At 40.3% G+C, this 25,662-nt stretch overlaps 1 protein-coding gene across 1 annotated transcript in view; it reads left to right on the top strand.

Moving 5' to 3' along the window:
- LOC127423658 (uncharacterized) overlaps positions 1-25,662 on the top strand; it is a 622,288-nt gene that overhangs the window by 454,128 nt on the left and 142,498 nt on the right. The window lies entirely within an intron of this gene.

Genomic DNA, 25,662 nt, shown 5'->3' with positions numbered 1-25,662 from the left:
CCTGACTAAGTGTCCTGCTCCTGACCTGCTCCTCTGCATATCCCTCAGAAGAATCCTTGCATTAGAAATGAGCGGCTGGAGTATATTTTTAACCTTTAATAAGCTTTTATTAAAGGATGGGACAATGCAAAATATTTGTGACTGCAAACCTGCAGCCTGTGCATAAGCAAAATGTTGCATCACATTTCACATGTGCATAGGGTGTTTACATAGTCTAAAAGGCAAAGCAGCGAAAAAAACAAAAACAAACAAACAGTCAATTTAATTCTAAGGGTCGGATGGAGAGTGAACATTTGTGCAAAAAAAAAAACAACAAAAAACTAAATGTGACGTATTCCATGTCTTTGTGAAAAAGAGTAATAGATCTAGTGGAAACACTTTACAATAAATTTATATCTGTAACAATTAATAAATGAATGAACTATTATGAACTAACAACAAACTATACTTTTACAGTGTTTATTAATCTTTGATGTTAATTTATAAAAATACAATTGCTAGTTCATAATGCATTAACTAATGTTAACATATACAACCTTTGATTTTAAAAATGCATTAGTATATGTTGAAATGAACATTAACCAAGATTCATAAGTGCTGTAAACGTATTGTTCATTGTTAGTTCATGTTAACTAATGTAGTTAACTAATGTTAACAGATACAACCTTATTGTAAAGTGTTGCTGACACAGTTGTCAATGCATTAAAGAATCATGACTCTCCAAAAATATCATACACATTTAATGGACCAAGAGGGTTTGGATTCCCCCACTTTATACACCTTGCCTCCCTGTGTACCCTTCACTGAACACAAGATGATATTTATTAAAGTTCAGATCTGTTTCATTGAGCCGAAACTGAAAAAAAAAAAAAAAAAGAAAAGAAAAAGAAAGAAAATCAACAACAAAGGAAGCCCCAGGTTAGAGAATAAGCAGCCGCTGTTGTATCGATCGCTGGCGTTTAAGAGCGTCTGCAGAACACAAAGAGGGTGTGACCACGGGCAGAGAGAGGCTATCAGAACACAAGCTCAATCAATAATGCCAGCTTTTATCTGACCACTGTCTTTGAAAATGAAAGAGTCTGTATGTTGCATGTGTCTTATTATGTGTGTCCATACAGTATATGTGCATGGAGAACATGATATTATGTTTGCCTTGATGCATCCCGATCAGACAGTAGTTACAGGAAGTTGCCTAAAACAATGGCTAAATAGCTATTTGTCTTTTAGTTTACATTATTTTTCCCGCCCACGTGGCCAAGGTGATGTCAGCCTAAAAGGAAAGTCATTTCAGATTAGCCTGTTCTCAAACATCGATGCAGTTGCTGTAGTTTGCCAAGTCTGTGCTGTTGGTTGTTAGCCAGCATTCCTATTTGACTGCAGTATTCAACTGTATCAGACTGTGGATCACTGGCTGCACTCCCATTGGTAGTCACTGCTCATTTGCATCGAGTTGAACTCTGTTCAACCTCATCACATCAGCAGTGGTCGCCAGAAATCGCCAACTCTCACTGGGAATGAATGACTTCAGGACGCTTTGCTGCTGCAAATAGCAGTCACTGTGAACACTTCTTAAGTTATTACATTTTGATAATAGGTTTCAAATAAAAAAATTATATGGAATAATTTGCACTGATGAATTGTGCATAGTAAGACCAAGAACATGTATTTTACAAAGTGAGCAAGGGCCCATTTTGATTTCATGATGACTTTAATTTTTGAATGTGGTTTTCTTCTTTAGGTGTATTTTTATATGCTGTGACTTGGTTTAGTCCCTTACAAGCCAGAGCTAAAGCCCTATTCTGTGTACCTTGGGAAATCTTTTTAGATATAAAAACTATTTTTTGTCCTGAAATAATGGTTTAAAATAGCAGAAGTTTATAACCACCCTTTCAGGTGGCTGGAAATTCAGTTCCCTTTTTGCAATTACCCTCAAATTTCTGCCTGTGTGGGTTTTGTTATCAATGTTAGGCAGGAGGGTCCTCACTGGAATTGACTGCAAACTATAACCACACTTGCAGATGCCATAAAACACTCACAATGTACATAACCAGTCAAAAGTTTGGGCACACCTACTCTTTTTTTTTTTTTTTTAACTAACATTAACAAAGATTAATAAATGCTATACAAATATGTAAATTGTTCATTGTTAGTTAATGATACCTAATGCATTATCTAATTGTAACGTATGGAACCTTATTGTAAAGTGTTACCTTTTAAATAATAGTAAAGTCAAAGAAAACTGTGAAATAGCACAAATTCAAGAATGGGAACAAACTTAAATTATAATTTCTTAATTAAAATATCTGCTCTTTGCCTAGAAAAGTAAGAGGGATTTGTGTCAAACGAAAGTTGTTTTAGAAGTAGATCAATTTATACAATTTGATGAGAGATTATAAAGATACAAAAAAAAAATAAATAAATAAATAATACAAAAAATCTGAACAATGCACAAGACCATGAATTTATATTAAAGGAATGTTCCAGTTTTAACACAAGTTAAGCTCAATTGACACAATTTGTGGCATATGTAAAAAAAAAATGGGACCAGTCCAAAAACATTAAAATACATTTCAAAAGTATACCCACAAGACATAAAAATCATATGTGTTAACATAATTTTAGTGTGATAAAACCAGGGATTTACCACCATTACAGCGTCATTACATTGTCATGACAACAAAGTTGTAATATTGGATATAACTTTACACAGATAATGTTAGTAAGTGATTTTATCACATTAAAATAATGTCTTGTGGCTACACTTTGAAACAGTGTGTATTTTTGGACTGGTCCCTTTCACTTCCATTATAAGTGTTTTACTGTAAACACAGTTTTTTTTTTTTTTAATAAACGAGGTACAAGTCGAAAATATTTTTTGTTTTTGTTAACCATTTCACAGGTATGATCAAACCGGTTTTATTACACTAGGCTGGGCTCAGAGGTGTACGATCAAACCGGTGTGATCTGCATTCATGGTGCTGTTTACTAGGGATGTGCCCGAAGCCGAATACCTTATTCAGAAAGGCACGAATAATGACTTCAACACGAATAACGGATTCATCCAAATAATATAAAAAATATTTGTATGACTGATTATCCATGAGGCACAAGGTTAAAGCGACATTTTAAATCAACATAACATAAAACATTACAATGAATTTATGAATGTGTGCAGCCAATATTTCTAAAGTATAAACCTTATGAATGAAAATGTGCACATTGTGATTTAAGATCAGATGGGCACAATCTCGACTCCGTTTGTGGTCTCTGTTAATTGTGCATGTCTGGAGCTTATCAAGTGTATAATTAAGATACGACATCATATACACTTTCCATTTCTTGAAACGTTGATGTATCAAGCATTTCACACGTGATTCCCACGTATTCATTTATAGTCTAAAACTGAGCGCGATATTAAATTCCTGACCTAAAGTGATGATTTCATGTCAGAGCTCGTCAGTCCGTCTCTTAAAGTTGACCACATTTATATTTACATCAGCGATTAAGGAAATAATTTTTATTTAAAAAAAAAAAAGTTTAAATGCTCCATAAAGGTTTAAATGCTCCACAGAGTGTTTGTCACGTTCTGTCACCCTCATGTTTTCCATGGACTCTTATTTTGAAGTTTTCCCCTGGACTCCCATAGAGCAATGCCCTCATCACTACCAGCTGTTCTCCCATTCTGTCCGTCACTCATTCTAACCACTTCTGGTGCTGGGACAGTGGAAGGGCTAGGTTTTTAGAACCTTCTCTGCTTCTTTGGCAAACTCGAAATCCCATGCTCCAGTACAGGAGAAACTCGCATGCGAAAAGGTTAATCAACACTATGCCACAAATTCTGTTGATTTGCACTGAACCCAGGGCATTTTTTTTAAGAAGGTAAATAGACTTGGAATTTTGATTTCATGTTGCCTTCAAAGACCTTGCAAGAACTAATATCTCAGCAGGAGTTACCTTTAAAAGATTGAAATAAGGCATTAGTGCTGGTCTTTTGTGGTGAATATCAGGTGGAAATTATCACTGTAATTCATATTTAATTCATATAATGTTCCATGCTTTCCCACTGAGATATGACACATCAACTATAGCCGCTCAAGAAGGGCTTCAGCGGTTGACCCCAGCTCATGGAGCGATGGACAGCTTTACAACCACAGAGAGAAAAAGTGAGGTCAATGAATCATTTAAGCCTTAGAAGACATGAATAATCTTTGATGAGCACAAGAGGTTTTATTATCAGGCTATTTAATAAAGGAATCTAGTCTTAATGGTGGTATGATACACTAATCGCTAGAGATACAAAAGACCTTTTCTCCCTTTACAAATCTATTTACACTCAAGCCCTCAAAACATATAAAAGCATCAATCTGTTTGTCCTTTTATTGACTTGAAGATGAGAGAATATAGTTAGACTGCAGGAGAATATTGTAGAAATATATGTGCAAGCCAGGGAAGAGGAGAAGATGGGATGATTGAGAGACAAAGGAAGGACTTCATCAGCACTTTGGAACTGATTGTCTTCAGGATGATGCTTTCTTCGTTCATCAGCATATTTCTCATCCGCTACCTCAAATGGCTTTATTTCTGGCTGGCTTGATTGTTAAGAAAGTGGTGGAGATTGGTTTGAACTCAGACAACTTGTTGCAGATGGTTCCTTTCTTGATTACAGACGGACAGTGTCTCTTTAGAGATACGTTTTATTTTAAACAGTGATGTACACCCTTCCAATGGAAGGTTTTATTGCTCAGAGGTTGCTCTTTCATAGCTCACGAGATTTAAAGGAATAATTCACACAAAAATAAAAAATATATACATTGTTCACTATTTAGTCTCAATGCTGTCTAGGAGAAATAATTTTGATTTTGCTATCCTATGAGCTCTTAGCAGATGCCAGGGAGGAGATCCTCAGTAGGTCTATGAATGTTTTCCTGGCTTCATCAAAGAGTTGCTGTTGTAACCTGCCATCGTGTCATGTTATATGTGCCTTAATTCATTGCTTTTCTCAGACTAATATCAGTCCCATAGAGTGACAGCAGAAGGATGTACTAAATGATCCTCCATTGTTGTGTTTTATTGCTGGATTAGATGATGATCATCTTAATTAGCGCTATGTTTAGATAAGAACCTATCTTACTTTGAATATATCATGATGAGAATTTTTTTTCAGAAATGTTGGATAAATCAGGGTTTGCGTATTTAAGAGTGGACGTGAAAACTATCTTCAATATGTTTGTAAAATAAATGATGATTTAATATTCTCTCTGAAATGTCTGGCTATCAACATATCTACACAAACATAAATTTAACAACATCTCATTAGTATTCGTTGGTTGTAAACTGTGGTTCTGGTACTTGTTTGTGCATTTGAATAAACACTGAAATGTACAATTTCAATATATTGACAGCATGAACACATTTAGAGATGTGCAAATATTAATTATTTTGAGATTTATAGAGTATTGCACCTATAGAATGATTAATCTATATTAATTATAATAAAATAAATTGATTAATTACATGTTTAATGGCATCACATTCAGTGTTGGGTGTAATCCAATTACAAAGTAATTAGTAACTAATCAAATTACTTTTAGTCAATAAAGTAGTGTAATACATTACATTTTAAATTCCTGTAATCAGATTACAGTTACTGACTTTCAATTAAATTCATTTAATTACTTTAAACTACATTATATGTGTGATGAGACAGGAGAGGAATGAGGATCTAAATGCAGCCTTTTTAATAAAATAAAGGTAAATCAGGTAACTCAGAACATAATGGAACAAAGCACAGCATAATACAGATGAAGACTGACAAATACCAGGGGAAAACAAGGGCTTAAATACACAAGGGAAAACAAGTGAACAAGGAACACCTGGGGAAACAATCAGGGGAAAACCAGTCATGAAAAGAAACTGCAAAGGACTACAAAACTAACAGGAAACAAGAACAGGGAACTAAACCAGAATTTCAACATAAAAGTCAAGACAAAAAACAGGGAATACGTGACAATATAGTTATGCTTATTTACTTCATATTATTGATGTAAAATACAATGATTTTGGCCCTCTAACGAGTCATTGTGAAGGAGAAATGTGAGGTGCTGAGTGTATGACTTGTGTGTAACAATGAACAAGAAAGAAATATAGACATTATTTTGAATTTGTTGAGCGGAAGAGTGTTTTAGAAAGTTAAAACTTAAATGTAAAGTAATTAGTAATGTGATTACTTTTTTATTGAAGTTATCAGTAAAGTAAGCTGAAAACAATTTTAGAGAAATTATTCGTAATTTTTAGTGGATTACTATTTTTAAGTAACTTAACCAATACTGATCACATTTAACAGTTAACACATTCACCATATTTGGCATTATAACGGTTTCATTCTGTGCTTTATGATTGCAACAGATTGGTCATACAAATCAGTAAATGAGTGGCGCGTGTTTATGTTACACTGCTACATTGATACTTGAGACTTTACTTTTATTTGTCCCATCTGGTAACATTTATAAATAAATTTGCCATTAAAAAGGTCTGATTGTATCTGAGCACTATTACATTAACCTGCAGCGGTACTCTTGCAAAGTTTTCGTAAATTTCAGTTCAGTGCTTTTAATTTCATAAATTGTGCATCCTCATTTCCTCTCTCCTCCATCCTCAAGCCTGTGACCCTGCAATCGATCAAAGTCCGCCATCATCAAGGACATATAAATTGTCTAAATGCACTGCAAGGAGGCGAGGACAGAGGAAGCTTCCGGAGGAGGCTTGAGCAAGGAAGCACAGATGCATCCTATGTATAAAACTTTTATGTCAAAGCACATGACACATGCATAAATTCTCCTCCCCCTTCACATCAGACACAACAGTTTGAATAAGGTTTTCATATTTGCAGTTTAAATAAGCCATAATTGTCATATATTCAAAAGTGCATCTTTAATTATTAGGTTTTTATTATGAAACTAACAATAAATCAATTTTCAAAAACATAATAGCAAGCACTCTTAGGTAATGCAGCTGTGGAAAAATGGCGCTCTTAAATGACGCTAAAATACATTTTGCTTCAATTTCTCCCTCCAAGTTTTTATTTTTATTTTTTATTTCTTGCATCCTTTCCTTATTTCCTAATAGGGTGGAGCTAGGATGCAAGGAAAGGAAACAAGGATGCACAATTTTAGAAATGAGAAGCACCCATATTCTTTATTAAGTCTTCAGATGATTTGTAAAAAAATAAAAATAATAATTCTATTAATAATTAATAATTAATTAATAGAATTAATTAATTAATAATTAATTAATTAATAATTCTATTAATAATTCTTATTAATAATAATAAGTCTCTAAATTGTTCATATATACTGTAAAAGTGTTTACGTTTTTAGATGCTGTCAGTATGTTGGTTTCAGTGTCTTTTCAAAAATGCGCGCCATACAATTACAAATATATTATAATCAACTATAAGTTATAATCAACTTGGTAATACACAAATAAACACACATAATCTATACATAATGCATGATAAATCTGTGAAAGACATGATCACATCCACATGAGCACCAGATATTCACACTGCAGCATTAGCAGAGAGCCTCTGTCTTAAAATATTCAAACTAATTCTATGAAAATGAGAACTGTAATCAATTTGGGAAAAGAAGCATTAAGAATGATAATACATATGTCAGATGTAATTATTCTCCAGTCTCTCTCTATGTGTGCATCTGCTTAGTATGTGTGTGTGTGTGTGTGTGTGTGTGTGTGTGTGTGTGTGTGTGTGTGTGTGTGTGTGTGTATGTGTGTGTGTGTGTGTGTAATTGTTCCAGAAAACAGAGCCTTTATTTTCGAAGAGATAATTGAGAAAACAAATGTAAAAGTGTGATTGGGGAAAAAAATGTCTGGAAACACAAACAATTAAGTTTATTTCATGCTTGCTCTCAACTAAAAGCCGCATGGTTCTTATTATATTTCCAAATTGAAATTCTAAAATTATACATAACAGGAAATAACAAGGCAACAACATCTCAAAAGTAAAAGTGAGAATAAGTGAGAAAAACTTTCGGTATCTCTCACACCTGCATCTTTACATTTGCCCGCACGCACACATGCAAGTGCACACAACCACAAACAACGTTTGGTTAACCACACAAAAGATACATGATTAAACTTGAATACTCATTAAAAAATATTTGATTGAGTTAATCACTAAATTCAAGCCCTTCTCAGGAGTAATTAAGGGCCGATGGAGAGAAGGGGCCCCAGCAGACTGCAGCTGCTCTTTCCCAGGGGGATACATCAGCAACAACAATTTTGGTAAAATCTCTAAGGAAACAAAACCTACGTAGAATACACCTGCAGCTGCCCACCAGCCTAAGTCAAACTGATTTGAAAGCAGTTTGGGCTTAAAGGAATAATGAAAATTATTTACTCACCTCAATGTTGTTGTTTTTTTATTTATTTATTTATTTTTTTTAATCTTTTTTTATACCCTTTTCTCCCAATTTGGAATGCCCAATTCCCACTACTTACTAGGTCCTTGTGGTGGCACGGTTACTCACCTCAATCCGGGTGGTGGAGGACAAGTCTCAGTTGCCTCTGATTCTGAGACAGTCAGTCCACGCATCTTATCACGTGGCTCGCTGTGCATGACACCGTGGAGACTCCCAGCATGTGGAGGCTCATGCTACTCTCCGCGGTCCACGCACAACTTACCACGTGCCCCATTGAGAGCGAGAACACCAAATCGTGACCACAAGGAGGTTACCCCATGTGACTCTACCCTCCCTAGCAACCGGGCCAATTTGGTTACTTAGAAGACCTGGCTGGAGTCACTCAGCACACCCTGGATTCAAACTCGCGACTCCAGGGGAGGTAGTCAGCATCAATACTCGCTGAGCTACCCAGGCCCCCACCTCAATGTTGTTCTAAACCCGTGTTCTGTTTTTATTTCTGCTGAGCACTAAAGGAGAATTTTTGAATCTTCTCAAAGATCTTATCCATGCTGAGACAGTTCAAAGTGAGCATGACTGTCAAGCTCCAAAAAAAGGCAAAAAGTACAGAAACAGTTGCCCGTACGACTCAATCGCTGTATTCCGTGTCTTCTGAAGCAAATAATGGCTTTTTGTGTGGAATAGATAACAATTTAGGTTGCTATTCACAGAAACTCTTAGTAATCTTACTACTATTAATTAGTACATTTTCAGAGCTTTGGCACAAGGGAAGATTATCCAACAAGGTCTCATGACAACTAATAATAATCCATATGACCAGGCTCAGACAAAATGTTACGACTTTTAACCCCATAGACCAACCAATCAACAAACAGTATTTCAAATCGATTCAATACAGGCACAACATTTTAGCTAGCCTCCTATCCAAAACTATTTAAAGAAAGATTACATCAGTGAACAAATTTATTTGCTCATTCCATTTTTATGTAATACATATTACTGATTAACTGTCAATAAGTTGTAACGCGCTTCCCTCAATGTTTTCTTTCTTCCATATTACACTACAGTTATTTTTCTAATAATATCATGGTTAGATTTTTGGGTTTGAGTAAGAGGTTAGACTTTATGGTTAGGTTAAGTTTTAGGTTTGGGGTTTGGGGTAGGAAAAATCGAAGATCAATCATTCAAAACCCAGATTTTAGTCTTTTGTCCATGGTACACAAATTTATTCTTATTACACACTAATACTTTTTCATATGTTTACGACTCTCATCCACACCAGAACAGCATTTTCCTCCACATAAAATGGAGTTTTTCGAAAACGCTCTCCAGTACTGTATAATTTGGAAAGTGATGATGCTAGGAAACTTTGAATGAAAACATGTGGATGTGGCCTGATGGTTTGGGTAAGGGTTTAGACTGTATGGTTACGTTTTGGTTTGGGTTAGGGGCAGGGGCATAAAAATGGGTTATGCAATATATGCAATGAATAGTGGCGCCACACGAAGGGGGTGTCACCAAAATCATACTTTTTAAATATCTTATGAATACCGTAAAAATAACCAAAAGTACAATTTTAAACAATAATATATTTTATTTAACTTTTATTTTATTTTATTTAACAACATTTTCTTAGCATTTTAAATGGGTTCAAATAAGCATTTTTTTTTTATTTTTTTATTTTTCTTTATCAAGAGGTACCTTCAAAGCTTCCGCTCAACCTGTGTCTATCGATTTTGCTCTGACTTTCACATGACAAAAATGGTCAGAGGGGGAATGCGCTCTGGCCTGGGGTTCAGAACAGAAAAAGGAAGATGGAAAATGAAAAACAGTGCAATAAAATGAAGAAAACAATGCCAAAGTGGATAAAGTGAGATTGATAGGATTCATTTTTCACTGTAGCTTGAAGTTAACTGACATTTAATGTTGTCAAGGATTAAATGGCCAGCTAATATAAGTAACAGTTAATTTCCGAGTATCTTTTCTGTCACGGTTATGCAAAAAAGTCACTGGATGTTTGGGAAGGGGCGTTCAATCGCTTTACATTTAGAGATATAAGCTTGTTAATAAAGTTGTTAACTGACCTTCTGCCATGTCCAACCTATACTCTTACTACCCATAACTAGTGTTGCTGTGCTTTCCTACCTTCGCCGGTTGTTGTCTCGCTGTCAGACACAACGTGAGAAACCACTGGATGCGGTGTGAGTAAATTACCTAAGGAATTATTATACAACACCTGGATCAATAATTGACTAAATAAAAATAAATTGGCTTGCTTCAGAATCAGTCATGTTGATCAATTAAGCCTCTTCTTAATTATCTATCTTTTTCTGTTTGGATGGAAAATAAAATAAAAAAAAGCAGATAAAATTAATAATTTGTTTTTCATAACTAAACGGTTTCATTGCTATGTACATGACTGTTCATATACAAAATCTAAATTAAATTCTAAATATAAATAAATTCTAATTAATTAATTGCCATCACATAATGTTGTAACTTTTTTTAATTCTTGTTTTAAAAAAAAAAAAAATAAAAAAAATAAAAAAATATATATGTATGTGCATGTGTGTGTATATATATATATATATATATATATATATATATATATATATATATATATATATATATATATATAGTATATATAAAGTGTTGAGTAATTAATGGTTCCGTTGTGTAAATTGTTTTGTCATCTTCACATGATTATTTAATATATAGTTAAAAGGGCTCAAAGGCCACATAGTAACATACTTCATTGGTTCCTTTATTTTTCTCTATGGGAGTAAAAAAAATATGTTTTTGAATGAGCCAGCGCATACAATTTTTTAAAAATTATTTAGCCAACTTGTACTATTATTATAGGACATATCATGAGACCAGGTTGAGATTATCAGTGAATAACACCTTAAAATGTATTTCTGTTTCTCACACAAAACTATCAAATGACACCTGAAGACACATGGGTCATATGCACGATTATTCTTTTTTATTTTTATTAATTTTTTTATGTATTGAAAATAAAATAAATAAAAAAACACCCCTGAAGATTCTTAAAAATGTCTTCTTTTATGTTTCACTGTAAAAATAGCAGAATACAGGTCTGGAACAACATGAGGGCGAGTACGTAAATACATCAATTTAATTTTTGAGTGAACAATTAAAACCTTTCCTTCTTATCAGTAACCATAGAACTGCCAAACTGGAGCTCTGCCTGAGTTCTAAATATATAGTAGGTTTATTAATGGATGCTAGACTTGGTAAGTGGATGAGAAAGACATGGACAGTTATTATCCCCTATGCTACATGCACTGCAGTGAGCCCTTCTGGCTGCAGGTAAATATATTGTTTTACTGCCTAGCTTTTTAGCCTGCTATCTTTCAGTCCTACGGGGTTTGGTTCATTTTGTTTTTTTTTATCTATATATTTATTCTAATATTCTGAAATTCACCTTTACATCATGATATGAGACATTTCAAACAAATATATTACTGTTGCCATTTTTCTGAGCTTTTTACAGCATAAAAAAAATAAATAAAAAACTGTCCCTCTGCGGCCACAATGTAATTGAAATCCTCTTTCCCTGAAATCATTTTCCTCAAGACCATGAATTATTGAAATGAATAACGAAATAGACAAAATGGTTCTATACTAGCCTGATATGTCTGATCTTTGATGCTTGGGAGAGGAAAAATCAGTTTCAAGCAGATTGGTGCTATAGCCTGCTCTATTGCCAGAGACAGAATATAGAAAGTAAACTGAAAGGACTGAAGATTTTATACTTTCATATTTCCCTATCTAGAGGCTGCCCAAGCAGACAGGTAATTTAGATAAATGAAAATAAGCTCACAGGTGCAACCAGCCATGACTGGCAAGACAAATCAGAGAATATGCAGTCGTATTTCAGCTAGTAAGTCTAATAAAGACTTGGAATGCACATTGCAGGCAGATATTCACTTGAAATGGACTGATAAAAACCCATTGCGATGAAAGATATATGCACTTGCAGGGTTGTTTTGCAATATCGTGCAATGCAACTCATGTGGCGGGATTCTATAATCAGATCTCTTGTGACTAGTTCAGCTAAATACTCCCGGAGAAAACATGTGCATTGCTGATCTCTAATGTCTTAAAAGATAGTTCACCCCAAAATTAAAATTCTGTCACACTCATGTTGACCCAAACCCACATTACATATTTTCTTGCATTGAACAGCAAAAGTTCTCAGTTTGTGTTGTTACTGTAAAAATGCAATATTTGCAGTCAGCCATAGTTAATTTATGCCGCGAGGGAAAGCATCCAATTACAAGGAAATTATCTAGATAAAGCAAGTCATATTCGGCTGGTCATATGATCCCAACATGGCGACGCTCATGAACAGAAACTGATCTCACTGTGAATTTAGCGACAGTAGGTTGAAAGTTCTTCAGCTAAAATCGATCTGTGCTTACCAAAATTCCAAACACTGCCCCCAGTGGCCGAATCTGGAAGTGTTTCATTTTCTGGGTGAAATCTCTACAGAGTGGTGCCAAAAGGAAGTTATATTTTTAGTAGTAAATTATGTAATACAGTCAACAGGAATTCATATTTTATTAATCATATGCCCTGATCCAAACACCAACAATAAACCTAATCGTCTGGAGAAAAAATGTAATTTTGAGCAAAAATGCAAACTCTGAATGCTCACCATTGTTTATGTGAATGCAATTATTTCCTGGTACTGATAGAAAAATACTATCATTTCTTTATATTTAAAAATGTAGCAACTCAGTAAGTGCACCTTTAAAATGGACTGATACCCACAAAATATACTTCCACTCGCAGAGCTGGTGTGGAATATCGAGCGCTGCAACTTGCACTGTGTCATTTTATAATCAGAAATATAGAGACTAGTGCAGCTAAATACTCCCAAAAAGAACATGAATTGGTCAAGGAATTGGAGAGCTGAGACAGATTAAAAACTAGAGGATGAGTGATAGTACAGAGGAAAAACTAGTGATTTGTTGTCAGGTGCTTGACTATCTGCAAGGAGAAAGGAGAAGAACTCGAAAGAGAGCAGGTTTTTCCCCTCTTCAGTGTCAATTACCATGAGCTGCAGTGCACCTGCTGGTTGATGCCTCCATCACGGATCTCTCCAGCACAGCCGTCGATGCTGAACCACTGGGAGCTCTAATTGGGAACTTTATGTATGGATAAAGCGGAATTGGGAGCACTTCTGCCTCCCTTACTTGGCAATTAGACAGCACTCGGACTGCTGAGATCAAGATCCTGAAGATCTTTGCCTCTCTCTCTGTCTTCAATGTATTGCCTCTCTTCTTCGGGCTGACTGTTCCACCTGGACTTGGCAAGCGGCTGGTCGTGTGTTCCTGGTGATGGGCCACATAGACTTCATGACATTTAACACACACAAATAGCTCTTTTTGGTAGAATGTCATGGAAATGGTGGAAAATGAAAAAAAAAAAAAAAAAAAAAAAAAAACTATTTTTAATTTTTTAGATAGAAAAAAAATACAAGTGCAGATTTTCACAAATAAGTGCCTTAGTCTCCCCTTTCTTTAAGGCCAGACTGTCTTTTGACAAGTATTTTAAGGTAAAGTGTATCATTTCTGCACTAAACAAAACTGATAAAAATAACTAGATAGGTAAAGTTTGTCAAGACAAACTTTGATGTTAGCTTGACAAAGTGTTCAGTAAGTTTAAACTGTAAAAGCTTGGATGGATGGATGGATGGATGTTCAGTCTTAATGCTTTTTGCAGGCGTGTGAATTTTGAAAGTTGGAGTTTGAAATCACAAACATTCCATGGTGGTCTGATCAGTTAGAAAAGACATGCCACACTAAATCAGAACAGTCTGAAGGTCTGTGCCAAGTTTGAAGGATTAAGTTTAAAACCTCTAGAATTTAAAATTCATACTTTTGGTCTTTGTTTAGGGATTTTGGAACCCTAAAAACCATGTCTGTAGTCCAACCCCAAATAGACACCACTGGTTAAGCCAGAAGGTGGTTCAGGTAGTCAGCCTACAAATTCCTTACTTAGTTGACACTTTGAACTGGGATAAGAGAAAGTAATTTAACATAAATAAATAAATACGTAAAAACTTCACCTATACATCTGATGTGTTCATTTGTTGATGTAAAAATTATTTCTGTTTTCTTAATATGCAAAAACAACTAAAAGTAAGCTGTGTAGGTTTATTTCACATAAAATAAATACATAAATAAATAAAAAACACTGGGGCTCTATCAAAACAGTTCCCTGTTTGTCTGAGCAGCCCATCCAGCCTGAAACAGCAACACTGACTCAACCAATGGTTTGAGTTTGGTGCTGGACTATCTGTTTGTACAACCAATGAACGATGGAGAGAATTGTCTGTAATCTGCTTGAAAACAGTGATTATTTTTGTTAATCTGTTTTGTGATGCTAGTGGTACAGAAATTACATACTTCAGCTTGAAAGACGTTATTTTCAGCATTGGTTTCAGTCTTTTCTCTGAACTGTTCAAATTAAAAATAAACAAGTAGAAAAAAGCATCTTGTCTGAAGTATTTTCAGAGCATCTATGAAGAAATTGTTTGATTAAAGTAGTTTTTTTTTTTTTTCGCCCCAATTTGGAATGCCCAATTCCCAATGCTCTCTAAGTCCTCGTGGTGGTGTAATGACTTGCCTCAGTCCGGGTGGCGGAGGACGAATCTCAGTTGCCTCCGCGTCTGAGACCATCAATCCATGCATCTTATCACGTGGCTTGTTGAGCACGTTACCGCAGAGACGTAGCGCGTGTGGAGGCTTCATGCTATTCCCCAAGCACAACTCACCATGTGCCCCACCGAGAGCGAGAACCACATTATAGTGACCACGATGAGGTCACCACATGTGACTCTACCCTCCCTAGCAACCGGGCCAATTTGGTTGCTTAGGAGACCTGGCTGGAGTCACTCAGCACACCCTGGATCCGAACTCGTGACTCCAGGGGTGGTAGTCAATACTCGCTGAGCTAACCAGGCCCCCGATTAAAGTAGCTTTTAATCAAATCAGACAACCTAAGGCATTCTTGTTATGCTGTTTATCTTGCATTTTAATTTTATGTAGTATAGTGTTTAGTGAAATTGCTCAAAAAAGACAAAATGACTGGTTTCTACAAGTTGTCATGTATTTAACACTCACAGCATTAAATCTCTAGTGTCTCAACTATAAATATTCACGTGGCTCTATAGAGACTATCATCCGAAGCTCCATCTGCTTTACTGCAGACTTTAATGTTCATATAATTCATATTTAAGCAGACGAGTGAAACTTCTCTCATGGGAACATTTAACTTTTCAATTCTGGATGAATTTCTTTACATCCCCGAGGGCCACCATATCACGGACAGCTAGACACTGTCCTAGTTAAAATGATATTGATTCAACACTGTCCATATGTGCTGTATTAAAAGGACAGTTATTGTATACTTAATGAACATGCTATTCTTTAAACTAGCTCATGTAATGATTTATAGTCTCTGTTTGATCATATACTGGAAGCAGTTAAATGGAAATCTATGTCTGTGTGGCTGCTGTGACTCTGAGCCAATGGTACTGAATTAAAGATAACTCAAATGAGATTTTAAACCTATTTATCCTGAGCTTGTTATTGGGAGCCCAATCTTTATATTTGTTTGATTGGAAGTACAAATATAACATGTTACTGCTAGCATAGGCGCCTGCAGAATTTCATCTGAGGGTACGCAAAGAAATCTGCCTTGTACAACCTTATATCTAGGGGGGGGGGTCCGGGGGCATGCTCCCCTGTAATAATTTTTTTGCTAAAACAACACCAAAGCATTCAATTCTGGTGACTTTGAGAGAAGTATTTTATTTTTCTCAAGTATGAGTAGCCTTCATGTAACTATTGGCTAAAGCATTTCTTCCAATAACCGTTCAGAACAAGCAAAATGCACCACAACGAATAAAGCAGAACGCAGGTGTCTCGAGATGCATTTTTATCAGCTGAAGTTCTTTTTAACTTCACGCTCCCGTGAGAGATCCTAAAAGCACAGTGAAACATGACGCAGTTGTCAAAAGACATCCATCTAGTGAATTTTTACATGGAAAATTATTTAAAAACAGCATGAGCGGACGCAAAACACATTCAGTTTGAACAGCCCCTTGTTCATATGACACATCACTAGCTGAAGTTACCTCTCAAAAATACAGCTTTTGTCTCAGTTGATTGTAGGTAAATTTCCACTGTATTCAACGCTGTTTGTTCTCTATAGTTGTACATATCCCGATGCTGTTTTACTGTGCGAGAAACCGCTCCATATGATTCCATGAGAGAGAGCGGTCCAGACGAATCGCACTCAATCACAAATTGCTTCAGACAGTTTTGTTAGCCCGTTTGGCCAATTCACTGAAAAGAACTGACTCAGAAGAAATATTCATTCACAAATTGGTCATTGCTAGTTCTTTTAAACAGCCATGGGACACACTTAATAATTTATTAAATATTCTGAGAGTAAATATTTCTCAGGTCAGTCTGAGCACTCATGGTATGCACAGTGCATACGTTAGTACAGCTGCAGGTGCCATTGACTTCTAGTGCAGATGGTGTGGTGTTGCCATATGACAACATATCTTCCTGCACTTATTTTTATTTATTTATTTATTTTTATTTAAAGAAAAAAGTACATATTGCATTGTTAGAATAAAAAGAAACATATTGCATTTTTATAACTGAAAGGGAAGTCTTTAAATGTAAAGCATGTGATTTATTTTGTAATTCTTGTAATTTAAAGGTTAAGATTAAAGAATTAAGATTTTGCTGTGGTCACCCTTGGAAGTAATACACATGCTGAAGTGCTCCATAAACTGTGCTTTTAGATACATTTCTGTAAATGTCTTTATTTCTGAATCATTTTCCATTGTGATACAGAGATGCCATATAAAAATGTTTCTCACGATTTTTCCTACCAATTTTTTTTCTTTTTTTTTTTTATGTCAAAAAATCAAAAATGGAAAACATATTCCATTGTTAGAACCATTCAAGATAACATGAAGATCCACACGCACACTTGCAGTGCAATCGAAGAAATGTAAACAAGGCTTTGAAGATGTTTGCTGTTGCTGACGGCACGCTGCACGAGTGTTTTTAGCTTGCAAGCCTGCTTAGCATTACTTATTCTTATTCTTATACGTTCATCATTTTATCCTTTGCCATTTTACTGAGTTCTTCGGTTTTTTCAGCTTTTCTACTGTTTCATCTGGGTGTATTATACCGCGTGCACCCATTTCTCTTATTTTTTTTTCCTTTTCTTTTTTCCGCTTTTTTCCATTTGTCTACATCTTGTCTCCACTGTGTTTTACATGGATTATTGCATCAATCTCAAACATCTGCTGATCAGGAACCACATCGATCTCAAACCCTCGCCACTCAAGAACAACCATAACAACAACAACAAACAATTGTGGTAATATGTTATTTCTTCCTGCATTACATGCCACATGTTTACTATAGCTTCTTCCGTCAGCAGTGAAGGATTCACATGATAAATGTAAGGAATTAGTCAGGCTGACAGAGAAGGTTAATGAGCTAGAGACACGCATCCAAACACTAGTGGAGGTCAGTGAGAAAGAGAAGCTGGTAGATACTGTTGCGGGTAGAGCAGCGAGCAATACACACACATTGGTTCTGGCTCTAGAGCCAACGCAGCTGGGCGATTGGGTGATGTCTCTGCGGCATGTTCGCTCACCACTCTCTTGTTCCTGTTAGGGTTCTCCAATCGATTCTCCCCACTCAGTGATGCACCCACTGAGAATCATGTTGAAAGAGCCCTAATAATTGGTGATTCTATTGTAAGGAAAGTGGAAATAGAGACTCCAGCCAACATTATTAAATGAATTTCTGGAGCTCGGGCGTCTGACATCAGATCAAATTTACAGTTGCTGGTTAATTCTAAATGTAGATTTTCTAAAATTGTTATTCATGTCGGCACTAATGATGTCAGAGATCACTAGAGATAATGTTAAAGAGGTGTGTGAACCAGCAAAAACGATGTCAGACACTGTAATATGCTCGGGCCCCCTCCCTACTCATCGTGGTGATGAGGTTTATAGTAGATTAGTGTCATTGAATGGCTGGATGTCTGAGTGGTGTCTGGAGAATAGCATAGGATTTATAGACAATTGGAGCTAAAGAGAGACGGACTCCATCCCTCCAGGGAAGGTGCCACTGTCCTGTCTAGTAATTTAGTCTCATAGTCTGAATAATGATAGTATTTGACTAACTGGGGCCCAGGTCAGGAATCAGACAAACTGGTTAATCAGAACATCTGCTAGCTGCCTTGAGATGTCACATAGTTCACATAAACTACAACACATAGAGACTGTATCACCTAGATATCATAGGGAGACTGTGTCTGTTTCCCGAACTACCAAACACAAAACTCTCACTAAATTATTTAGATTTTTTTTGTTTTGTTTTATTGATCAAACTTGAAAAAAATAAATAAAAATAAGACTGGGAGACTGTGTCTGTTTCCCAAACTACCAAACACAAAACTCTCACTAAAGAAAAAAAGAAAAAAAAGACAAACTTGAAAAAAATAAAAATAAACTGTAGATAAACATCATATAAAGGTAGGGCTACTAAACATTAGATCTCTTTCTAACAAAGCACTAATTGTAAATGAAATTTTTACAGATCATAGTTTGGATGTGATCTGTTTGACTGAAACCTGGCTTAAACTGGATGAATATATTAGTTTAATTGAATCTACTCCCTCAGGTTATTGTTATAAACATGAGCCTTGTCTGAAGGGTTGAGGAGGAGGTGTTGCTACAATTTGCAGTTAAGCTTTTGGGTCTGTTCATAGGGAAATGGGTGGGGCCGAATGCCGGAAAGACTCTCATGTCAGGAGAGTTGTCACAGGAAGCAGGTAAGCAGCAGCTTATCTACTCCTGCTCATGGGCTGTGATTTGTCAGATTAAAATTAAAATGCTCCTCCTGAACCTCTGTTAATTAAGGTCCTGGTTACTTGCGTAACCTCTGTTCCCTGATGGAGGGAATGAGACGTTGTGTCAATGTAGTGACACTAGGGGTCACTCTTGGGAGCCTGAGACACCTCTGGTTTTTGATAAAAAGCAAATGAAAATTGGTGAGTGGTATTTGCATGCCACTCCCCCAGACATACGGTATAAAAGGAGCTGGTATGCAACCACTCATTCAGGTTTTATGCTGAGGAGCCGAGACAAGGTCCGGCCATTTCAGCGGGTAGTTCAGCATTGTGGCAGGAGGGACACAATGTCTCATTCCCTCCATCAGGGAACGGAGGTTATGCAAGTAACCAGGATGTTCCCTATCTGTCACTCACTCGACGTTGTGTTGATGTAGTGACACTAGGGGTCCCTATACAAAATGCCGCAACTGGCTGAACTGTGTTACGTGAACTGGCGGTGTGTGACGGGCAGACAACTGTGTGCCTCGTAGCCAGCGCAACAGGCTGACACGTAATCTCCTCCAATATAGTCATGAGTGTTGAATGGCCCTTTGGGGACAAGTCAACTACCCAAAAGATAGAGACAGGCTAAGCCAGTCATGGCCACTTTTCCCCTTCTTTTTTTCAACTCCCTAAAAAACAAGGGGGAATATCTGACTGGGCTGCCAGGTCTAGTCAGGGGGTGTCCCTCCCAAGGGGAGGACACCGCGGAGACCACACCTCGCCAAAAGAGGGGGGGGATATTTAAGTGGAAAATACATCACATGGTCTTGCCGACCATGTGGAGAAATCTCATGGTAGATCCTACACAACGGGGGAGGAGTTACTACAAACATGGGGACTGGGGCAGAGGCGGCTCTGCCCAAGGAATATGCAGTTTGCCAACAGGGAAACGAATTAGCGGAAGATATACATCGCATGGGGTTACCTTACAGGGAACCGCCACATGCAGAGCACCTACCCCAGAACAGGGCTCTTAGTTAACATGTGTACTGGGCCGGCAGCGAGTCTCTCCGAAAACTCGACTGCCACAGGGCTCGGAGGAAGTCAACCAGGGAACATCATTTGTGAACATTATTGGGAATTAATGGCGCACATCTTCAGCTCAGAGGAGGTGAAAGGCGCTATGTGCAAGCAATACACCCGGCCGGCTATCCCGTTCTTATCCGCTTGTATTGCGTGCCACTACCTGGGATGAAACCGGTTCCACCCGGAGGTTGTAGAACCTTGCAAAGGTGTTGGGTGTTGCCCAGCCCACTGCTCTGCAAATGTCTGTTAGAGAGGCACCCCTGGACAGGGCCCAGGAGGCCGCTACACCCCTGGTAGAATGGGCTCGTAGCCCTACCAAGGGCGGCACATCCTGGGCGTGATATATCATAGCTAAGGCATCAATGAGCCAGTGGGTGATCCTCTGCTTGGAGACAGCGCTTCCTTTCCGCTGTGCACCAAAGCAGACAAAGAGCTGCTCAGAGATCCTAAAGCTCTGCGTGCGATCCAAATAGATGCGTAAAACGCGCACTGGACACAGCAACGACAGGACTGGGTCTGCCTCCTCCTGGGGCAGCGCTCGCAGGTTCACCACCTGGTCCCTAAAAGGGGTCGTGGGAACCTTGGGCACATAGCCCGGTCAGGGTCTCAAGATCACGTGAGAGTAGCCCGGACCGAACTCCAGGCACGTTTCGTTGACAGAGAACACTTGCAGGTCTCCTACCCTCTTGATGGAAGTGAGTGCAGTCAGGAGGGCAGTCTTCAAGGAGAGTGCCTTAAGCTCGGCTGACAGCAAAGGCTCAAAGGGGGCTCTCTTTAGACCCTGAAGAACTACAGAGAGGTCCCATGAGGGAACGAGGTGCGGTCTGGAGGGTTTAAGCCTCCTGGCACCTCTCAGGAACCTAATGATCAGGTCGTGCTTCCCTAAGGACTTACCGTCCACTGTGTCGTGGTGTGCTGCTATAGCAGCAACGTTCACCTTCAAAGTGGAAGGGGACAACCGCCCTTCCAACCTCTCCTGAAGGAAGGAAAGCACCGTTCCGACTGCGCATCTCTGGGGGTCTTCCCGTCGGGAAGAACACCACTTAGTGAACAGATGCCACTTAAAGGCATACAGGCACCTCGTAGAGGGTGCCCTAGCCTGAGTGATTGTGTCTACCACCACGGGTCTATGCCGAGAGGTGCCTCGGTCAGGGCGTACCAGAGCGGGCAGTGGGAGGATTCTTGGGAGGCGAACAGGTCTACCTGTGCCTGTCCGAATCGACTCCAAATCAGCTGGACCACCTAAGGGTGGAGTCTCCACTCTCCCCTGAGGGTAACCTGCCATGACAGTGTGTCCGCTGCAGTGTTGAGGTCGCCCAGGATGTGAGTGGCTCGCAGCGACTTGAAGTGCTGCTGACTCCAGAAGAGGAGACGGCGGGCGAGTTGTGACATACAACGAGAGCGCAGACCGCCTTGGCAGTTGACATATGCTACCGTTGCTGTGTTTTCTGTCCTAACTAACACGTGCTTGCCCTGGATCAACGGCCGGAACCACCGCAGGGCGAGCAGAATTGCCAACAACTCAAGGCAGTTGATGTGCCAACATATCCGTGGGCCCGTCCATAAGCTGGCGGCTGCGTGCCCATTGCAAACAGTGCCCCAGCCCGTTTTGGAGGTGTCTGTCGTGACCACGACGCACCTGAGACCTGCTCTAGGGGAACACCTACCCGTAGAAACGAGAGGTCGGTCCAAGGGCTGAAGAGACAGTGACAGACCAGCGTAGTGGCCACGCAATGTGTACCACGGCACCATGCCCATCTTGGAGCTCGAGTCTGAAGCCAGTGCTGAAGCAGTCTCATATGCATTAACCTGAGCGGGGTGGCCACCGCTGAGGATGCCATATGCCCCAGGAGCTTCTGAAGGAGTTTCAGTGGAACCCGTGTTTTCTGTTTGAATGCCTGTTTAACAGGTCAGCACCGACTGTGCGTGCTCGTTCATGAGGCGCACTGTCAATGAGTCCAACTCCAAACCGAGAAAAGAGATGCTCTGAACCAGGAGGAGCTTACTCTTTTCCCAGTTGACCCGAAGCCCTAATCGGCTGAGGTGCGAGAGCACCAAGTCCCTGTGTGCACACAACATGTCCCGAGAGTAAGCTAGGATTAGCCAATCATCGAGATAGTTAAGAATGCGAATGCCACTTCCCTTAACGGGGCAAGAGCTGCCTCTGCGAACTTCATGAAGACACGAGGGGACAAGGACAGGCCGAAAGGGAGGACCTTGTACTGATACGCCTGACCCTCGAATGTAAACTGCAGGAAGGGTCTGTGTCGAGGTAGAATCGAGACGTGAAAATACGCGTCCTTCAGGTCTACCGCCGTGAACCAATCTTGATGCCGGGCGCTTGCCAGAATGCGTTTTTGTGTCAGCATTTTGAACTGGAGTATGTGTAAAGCCGGTTCAGTACTCACAGGTCCAGGATTGGCCGCAACCCACCGTCTTTTTTCGGTACGATGAAGTAGGGGCTGTAAAACCCCTTCTTCATCTCGGCCGGAGGGAAAGGTTCTATTGCACCCTTCCGTAGGAGGGTGGCGATCTCCGCACACAAGGTAGCAGCATTTTCGTCCTTCATCAAGGTGAAGTGGATACCGCTGAACCTGGGCGGATGCCAGGTGAACTGAATCGTGTAGCTGAGTCAGACGGTCCGGACCAGCCATCGCGACAGATTGGAAAGCGCAAGCCACGCATTCAAGTTCCGTGTGAGGGGGACCAAAGGGACAATGGCAGGTGGGGCCTCGCGGTGGGGCGGATCTCGAGGTGCCACACCTTGTCGTGGCCTTGCTGAGTCTAGGGATATCGAAGCACTTACCTGGCTCCTTGTGACCACCCCCGGAACAGCCTGGGACAGGGGAAGAAGAGGCCTGTCCTCGCAACCCGTGGAGACTGTCACTTGTGTGCCACAGTTGGGCGCGCAGGTGCGGGGAGACCGCCGCTGGAGCGCCTACTCTGCAAGGGAAAAAAGGTGGACAGTGGTCGTGATGACGACCGTGCACACTGGGTATGTGACCTAGGGAAGGAGGAAACCGCTCTTTTGCTGAACTTTTGGGTACTGCAGCCACTAGGCAACAAAAGATTCTCCACCGGGCCCTCCACCGTGGGATGGAGTGGTCTTCTTACCAGCTCCAAGGCAGTGGGTTTCGTCGACCCAGGGTCGGCATCTGCTTCCTGCAGTGGGCTCCACACCGGGGCCGGGCCGAAGGGGTGGGCTGCGGCGGAGCCGGTGCAGTCAACGCAGGGGGACACCCTTGGCGACGAGCAGACGGGGTGCGTGATCTTGGGATATGCCAAATAGCCTCCTTCTGCTGCTTCACCATTGAGAACTGCTGGGCAAAGTCCTCGATGGTGTTGCCGAATAGTCCAGCCTGGGAGATGGGGGCAGCAAGGAACCATGTCTTGTCGGCCTCACCCATGTCGACCAGGTTGAGCCAAAGGTGGTGCTCCTGGACCACTAATATGGACATCGTCCGCCCGAGAGACCGCGCCGTGACCTTCGTCGCTCAGAGAGCGTGGTCGGTCACCGAGTGCAGTTCCTGCATCAGATCTAGGGCGGAACTACCCTTGTGCAGTTCTTTTAGCGCCTTGGCTTGGTGGACCTGCAGGAGAGCCATGGCATGCAGGGTAGAGGCGGCTTGTCCAGTAGCGCTGAAGGCTTTGGCCTTCAGGGATGACGTGATCCTACAGGGCTTGGATGGGAGCTTTGGGTGTCCGCGCCAGGTGGCGGCGCTCTGCGGGCATAGGTGCACCGCGAGCACCTTATCCACCGGGGGAATCGCCGTATAGCCCCTGGCCGCCCTGCCATCAAGGGTAGAGATGGCGGGGGAACTGAGAAATTGGGGCCGGGCAGTAAAAGGTGCCTCCCAGGATTTTGTCAGCTCCTTGTGCACTTCCAGGAAGAAAGGCACTGGAGCGGGACGCGGGTGCTTTGAGAGGTGCCGCGAGCCCAGGAACCAATCATCGAGCTGCGAGGGTTCAGGGGAGAGCGGAGGGTTCCACTCTAGCCCGACGCTCGCGGCCGCCTGGGAAAGCATGTCCATCATCTCTGCATCAGCCTGTGACTGGGCAATTGTCCAGCTGAGGCTTCTGCATCCGACTGAACAAGCCCACTCTCCAATGCTGCGCTCGAGAGCTTATTAGCTTCGCGGGCTCCAATCAAGAGGTCGAACTCACCGTGAGACGAGCCGGCGGACTCATCCAGAAGCCCGATCAGGGCAGACGTGCATGCTGGGGAATGGGAGGTCCGCGGGGGATACCCGGTAGAGGCGGTCCCATTGGGGTCCCCAAATCGCCCCCAGTGCTAGCCGCGCTGGCCTCAAACCTGTAGGTAGAAGGACTGAGGCGGAGAGCCGCTGGGGTGGCTTGCTTTCTCATGAAAGCAAGCCACGACCGCAACGTTGCCATGGTCATTTTCTCGCAGTGAGAACATGAACCATCCACGAACGCTGCCTCCGTATGGGTCACGCCCAGACACGAAAGACAGCGATTGTGACCGTCTGAAGTTGAGAGGTAATGACCGCAACCAGGAATAACACACAATCGGAAAGGCATCTTTAAAAAGACGTTCCATGTGTGGCGTGCTTTTAGAGAAATATACTCTTTCAGGAAAATATACTCTCTTTTTTCTGCCGAAGCACCCAGGGGCGTTCTCTGCAGTGCTCCAGTGCAGAGGAGGGAGAAGCCGCTGAAATGCGCCATCAGATCCAGCAGAGGTGAATGAACAGTCATGAGAATTAAGCACAGTGAGCATGACCGTTCAGCTCCGAAGAGAATATCTGAATGAGTGGTTGCATACCAGCTCTTTTTATACCCATATGTCCGGGAGAGTGGCATGCAAATACCACTCGCCAGTTTTCATTGGCCTTTAAAAAAAGACCAGAGGTGTCTCGGGTTCCCAAGAGTGACCCCTAGTGTCACTACATTGACACAACGTCGAGTGAGTGACAGATAGGGAACTCCATTTATCATCTGATGATGACTGCATTTCTCTTCTAGTGCTTTTAGATCTTAGTGCTGCCTTCGACACGATAGATCATGACATTCTCTTGAATAGGCTAGAGGAATATGTTGGCATTAGTGGACTTGCATAAGCATGGTTTAGGTCCTATTTATCAGAACACTACCACTTTGTATGTTTAAATGAGGAATTGTCAAATCAAACAAAAGTTTAGGATGGAGTGCCACAGGGATCAGTTTTAGTACCTCTGCTTTTCTACTTATACATGCTTCCCCTGGG

The sequence above is a fragment of the Myxocyprinus asiaticus genome, chromosome 32 (assembly GCF_019703515.2).
Source record: "Myxocyprinus asiaticus isolate MX2 ecotype Aquarium Trade chromosome 32, UBuf_Myxa_2, whole genome shotgun sequence".
NCBI classification, from domain to species: domain Eukaryota; kingdom Metazoa; phylum Chordata; class Actinopteri; order Cypriniformes; family Catostomidae; genus Myxocyprinus; species Myxocyprinus asiaticus.
This window is presented reverse-complemented; position numbering and strand designations above follow the sequence as displayed.